This window comes from Cricetulus griseus (genome assembly GCF_003668045.3).
Source record: "Cricetulus griseus strain 17A/GY chromosome 1 unlocalized genomic scaffold, alternate assembly CriGri-PICRH-1.0 chr1_0, whole genome shotgun sequence".
Lineage (NCBI taxonomy): Eukaryota > Metazoa > Chordata > Mammalia > Rodentia > Cricetidae > Cricetulus > Cricetulus griseus.
The window spans coordinates 176,088,307-176,094,157 of record NW_023276806.1 but is presented as its reverse complement, the minus strand read 5'-3'; the positions used below and the strand labels follow the sequence as shown (position 1 = coordinate 176,094,157).

The 5,851-nt window shown below is 35.5% G+C and overlaps 1 long non-coding RNA gene and 1 other non-coding gene across 2 annotated transcripts; one reads left to right on the top strand and one right to left on the bottom strand.

Moving 5' to 3' along the window:
• Positions 1–206: 206 nt before the first annotated feature.
• LOC113833168 lies at positions 207–312 on the bottom strand. The gene has a single exon (XR_003480723.1). It is a non-coding gene; the product is annotated as a U6 spliceosomal RNA (small nuclear RNA).
• Positions 313–3,040: 2,728 nt separating this feature from the next.
• Positions 3,041–5,596, top strand: LOC113833161. The gene is made up of 2 exons (XR_003480715.2): positions 3,041–4,860; positions 5,406–5,596. It is a non-coding gene; the product is annotated as an uncharacterized LOC113833161 (long non-coding RNA).
• The last annotated feature ends 255 nt before the right edge of the window (positions 5,597–5,851 follow it).

Genomic DNA, 5,851 nt, shown 5'->3' with positions numbered 1-5,851 from the left:
CTATTAATCTATGTATTTCCACATGGTCTAGGCTTACTGGAGAATGCCTGGACCTGTTACTCTTTTGACTGCTACATGGCATCTCTTCCTGGCAGGCTTTCCCTGCCTACCTTTCCCAGAATTCTCCTCATTTACAAGTTCTGCCTCTCTTCCTGCCTCTATTTGTTAAACAGTGTTTTATTCACCAACCAATAAGAGAAACATACATACAGGAGGATATCCTCCAACAATTTGTGTGTCATCTTTGCCTAAGGGCCATATTAATCTGTACTATTCCAATTTTAACATATGTGCTGGCGAAGTAAATAGAACTTCTTATTCTTACACAATAATCTTAAAAAGAAAAAAAAAACATAAAAACCTTTTCCAGTAGATATCATGCCCAGAAACTATCTAATTCTCTTGACCACTAATGCATTCCTTTTCAGTAAAGAATATGTTATATGAATCATCATCCATCTCAAGGAGTGGCAACTATATTGAATTTGAAATGTGTAAACAGACTCATGCTTCTATCCACATAGGAATGTGACATCTCTGAATTGTAGTTTCCTCAAAAGCCACTGGGCTATAGACTGTGAATTGTTCTCTGTGGCTCCTGGCTCTGTCCTTTGAGCCCCTGGCTCATTAACTCACTCAATTCTACAAGCAGCATATGGTTGATAAAATTAGTAAGGTACAACCACCGGAGGCCCCATAAACAGACAACAGGTACTTAAAAACAATAACAAAAAAACCCTGTATATAAGAATGACAAGAAAATCCAAATGACATGTACAATATCACTAGGAGAATGGAAAGTGGGATATCATATCATAACCAGTAAAATTGTTCTAACCAGTAAGTCACACAATAACCAATGTTTATAAGGGGGATTGGAAAGTCTGAATTCTCACACATTGTTGATATGAACATGAAATGGTACTACAATAATAATTTGGAATTTCTAGCATATCAGACATATTTTACCACATCACCACAATTTCACTTCTAAAAATGAGTATAGGACATGTGCTCAGTGACCATAGTTGTTATATTTGTAGTAGGCAAAAATTTAATATAGCCAAATATCCATCAACTGGAAAATAGAAATAAAGTATAACATATACATTTAAAAATATTACTTAGAAATATTACAGTGCAATACTAGCATACAAAATGGATAAGTCTTTGAATCATGGTAAGTAAAAGAAACTATGCATACAGGATTAAACAGGATGTCATTCATTACATTCCTTATAGTAAAGGCAAACATTTTTTAGAAGAAAGCTGATGGTTTCCAATAACCAGTACCTGAAGCATTGGAACCCAAGCTTAGGGGAACTCCAAAGAGATGTCTAGGAGTGAGAGAAATATTTTATATATCTATTGTTGAGATAGCTACATGACTGTACATTTATAATAATTCATGCTATTATAATCCTTAAAGTCATTGATGTTTCTTGAAAATAAATTATATTTCAATGGTTAAAAATACAACTTATTGACAAATATTTAGGGCAATTATCTAGACACTCATATTCATTAATTTGCATTCTAATCTTATTTATTATAATAATAAAATAATGAGCTGTATTTAGAACACTCAGAACCTACCACTCTCAAACTCTAAATAGGTCCATTATCTCCTCATGTGAACAGCATTAACCTGGTGGCTTTTCCAGTATTGAAGGTGAGGTGAGGAACCAGGTGAATATACTGTGAAGGAAGCCAGCTACAGAATTACTATACTCACATGAGAAATTAAGAGTCTTAGAGGCTTGATTTGAAAGACTGTTTTGATTTTCTAAATTATTAATGACTTTCATGATTACTTACTTGCTTGCCTGTTTAGGTATTTACCCTTGGCGTATATCCTGCAAAGTCATTCTATTCTGAGTCATGTGGTTCAAATGATGTATTTTAAGACATTTATAATAGTTATATTAAAATTTAAAATGCTTTTTTGAGACAGAGGGATACAAGAAATCATTATTGCCAGCCGTCAATGAAAATTAACAGATTGCTGTCACTTGGTCCAGTATTATTCTATTTCTGTTTCTCTCACTTTGCTAAAAAAAGAAAATACAACATATCTTTAAAGTTACAGACTCACTTTCTCTATTCAGTACTAGAGACCAAACCTAGGCCTTGGCCCCTAGGTGGTAAGCATTCTAGCACTAAACTAAATCTCCAGCAAACTCCCAGCTCTGGTCATGTGCCTTATTAGCCTTATCTCATGTTTTTCAGGCAATAATAGACTGTTTCTCTCTGGAACTGTAAGTAAAAAATAAGCCCCTTTCTGCCTAAGTTTCCTTTCGTCATTGTATTTTATCACAGCAACAACAAAAATAATGAATGCAGATGAATTCTGATGGAAAGCTTCAAAGGGAAACAATCTATGCAGTTGAACAGAATAATCTGAAATTGATAGATAGTCTTGTCCATGAGTCAATGGGGTAGATTCATTTTCCAAAGCACAAAGCTTATTTTAATTTACTCACTTCCATTTCAAATAGCATTCTCTTTCCATCAGAGAAAGGTGAAGAGAAATACACAATGTTGCACCAATTCATGGGCAATCTATTTGAATTCTAAAAGAAAAGCAAATATTTGTGGCATCTATAAAGCACACTATAAAATCCTGAAGAAAGGAAGCTCTGAATGACATCCTTTTTACAACCACATGAACAGCTGGCTCTTGAATGGGAGTTTGCTTGAAATACTATGCCTTCCTAGATACTGTGTTTACTTGCATGATTCAAGGAGATCACATACTGTAGAGGCAGCAACTGTTACCATGGTATGTGGAAGACGTTCACTAAAAGGGTTCTTCCAAGAAGGCAGTGGGCACTTCTTTAGAACAGTGGGAAAGCACAGCATTAAAATTGCATGATGTAATGACATCATCACACATGAGAATAGCTAAGTAGACTGGTGAGCTTATAACTTTCTAATAGTTGTTATCTAGAAACTCAATCTAGAATGAGGAAGGAAGGAAAGAAGGAAGGAAGGAGGGAGGAAGGAAGGAAGGAAGGAAGGAAGGAAGGAAGGAAGGAAGGAAGGAAGGAAAGAAGGAAGGAAGGACTATTTGCAATTTGCAATACACCTTACTCCAAACTGCTTTGGAATCTATTCCATTTTCTCTCTGTAAAAACATGCCCCCAAATTGTGAACTGATTGGGAATTCTCACCAGTACTGATAAAAGACATGAGGCAATAGCAGAGGAGTAGGACTAGATGTCATAGGAGTTTAGTGAGCACTGAGGACCTGAAAACACACGTCTGCTTTTCCCCATCATCCCCAAACACTATTACTTAATTTCTTCTCAAGATCAGTCTTTGCTTTTTTAAAACCTTGTTTACTTTTCTTATTTTCTCTATTCCCATATCTACTTACTTTCTTAATTATAACTTCATTGCACTTAATTCACAAATAAAAACATCACAGTCATGCTAAGGAAGTCTCTCAAACACTCCTCAGTCCAAATTCTGTGTATCTCAGTGAACTATAGAGTTCAGGTGGCCATTCTAAGGCTGTGGAGCTTTGACTAGAGTTTTATATTTTTGTTATTAATCATAATTTTATTAATCTATTCACCAAAACAAAAGAGAGAAAATCAGGAGGGAGGTAAAGGTAGAAAAAATAAACTTTATCTTCTCTTCCATGACTCAAGTGTCCTTTTGTCTACATTCCATCCTTCCCCATCACCTAATATTACACTTTCTTGATCTCTTTTTCTAAAACTTTTTACTATATCCACATATGTGTGCATACATCACAGCTTAATATGTGGAATAAGAAGAGGAAATACCCATTTTTCTGTATTTTGGTGACCTCACTAATATTATACTTTTTAAGTTCATAAAATTTCCCCTCAAACTTTGTAATTTAACTTTCTTTACAGCTAAGTAATATTCCACTTCTAAATTGTGCGATGTATTTAGTATTCATTCGTTTGTTGATAAGAATTTACTTTGGTTCTATTTCCTTTCTATTGTAAATACAGCAGCAATAAATGTAGATGTACAAAGAAATCTACTGGTATTGTGTGGAATTCTCTGGGTATATGCCCAGGAATGAAATAGCTGAGTCACATGGAAACTCTATTTTTAAATTTTTGAGAACCTCCAAACAGATTTCCATAAAGGCTGTAGTAATTTGAGCTCCCACCAGCAGTGAACAAGGGTGTCTCTTTCTTCATATCTTCAATGCTTGTCAGGCTTCTTCATGGTAGTGATTCTGATTGGAGAGAGGCAGTATCTCAAAGTAGTTTTAGTTTGCATTTTTTATTGATGACTGGGGCATTAAAACTTTCAAAAGTAGTTATCAGCCACATATGTTTCCTTTTTTGGAAAGTGTTTGTTCATTTCAGGATCCCATTTGTTGATGGGTTAGCTTTATTTCCTTGCTGTTTGGTTTTTCCAGTTCTTTGTAATTTCTTGAAACTAGCTCATTGCTATAACTATAGCTGGTAAAGATTCTCTAGCATTTATTGCATCACATGGTTTTCATTTGCTGTGCAGGAATTTTTAGAATTTCACATAATTCCAACTGTTAATATTTAGGGCTAGTTTCTGTGCTATTGGAGTGCAGTTCAAAACGTCCTACTCAGTGTTTTGAGTACCATTCACTATGGCTTCTTCTAGGAGCTTCAGATTCTTTTGGGGAGCAGGGGTTATATTAAGATCTTTGATCCACTTGGATTTGATTTTTGTACAATGTGGAAAATATTGTACTAATTTCATTCTTCTGCAGGTACATACCCGATTTTGCCAGCACCATTTGTTGAATAAACTATTGGACTGAAAAGGGAAACTCAATGGAGAAAATGTTCCCATCAGTTTCACCTCAAGGAGAGCCTACAGGGACACTGTCAGGTGAATGATGGTTGTGGGGGCATCTAGATCATTAGGAGAAGTGCCACATCTGGGCAGGGAGCTCTAGGTTGTATGAGAAAGCAGGCAGATCCAGTAGTGGAGAACAAGCCAGTAATCATCCTTCTTCCAGGGTCTCTGCTTCAGTTCCTCCCTCCCAGTTCCTTCCCTGACTTTCTTCCCTGACTGCCCTTCATGAATGATTTTAGAGTTTAAGGTGAAATAAATCCCCACCCGAAGTTGCTTGTGGTCCTGGGCTTTATTCAGTAACAGAAAACAAACTAGGATGGCTCTTTTCCATTTCATTTTCTTCCTTCCTTCCTTCCTTCCTTCCTTCCTTCCTTCCTTCCTTTCTTTCTTTCTTTCCTTCTTTGTCACAATTATGTGTTCATAGATTTTCTGGTTTATTTCTAAGTCTTCTATTCTGTTCCACTGGGTCTGTTTTTCTGTATTTATGCCAGTACCAGAATGTCTTTATCATTAAAACTCTGTAGAATAATTTGAGGTCTTGTATTGTTTTACCTCCAGCTGTGTTTTCTCTCTTTAAGATTGCTTTGAGTATCCGTGGTCTTTTGTGATCCTGTGCGAATTCTTGAATTGTTCCTTCCAGATCTGTGAAATACAGCATTGGAATTTTGAAGAGGAACACATTACATCTGTGGGTTAGTAGTTTTCACAGTACAGCTGTTTTTGTGATATTAGTTCTGTCAATCCAGGAGCATTAAAGGTCTTTCTATGATCTCCTGTCTTCTTTGATCTACTTTTTAAGTGTCTTGAAGGATTTATAAATGTGTGACTGTTGAAAATAATATTTAATATCTTAAGATCCACCACATAAAAATATTAGAATTTACTGATAAGTATGTGAGAAAGGGGAACTAACAAAGCTTTTGATAGTTTTATATGCTACTTATCCTAACAGCAACAATATAGGGCTGTCACACATGTATATGTGCATACACACACGTACACACACACATACATACACACTTTT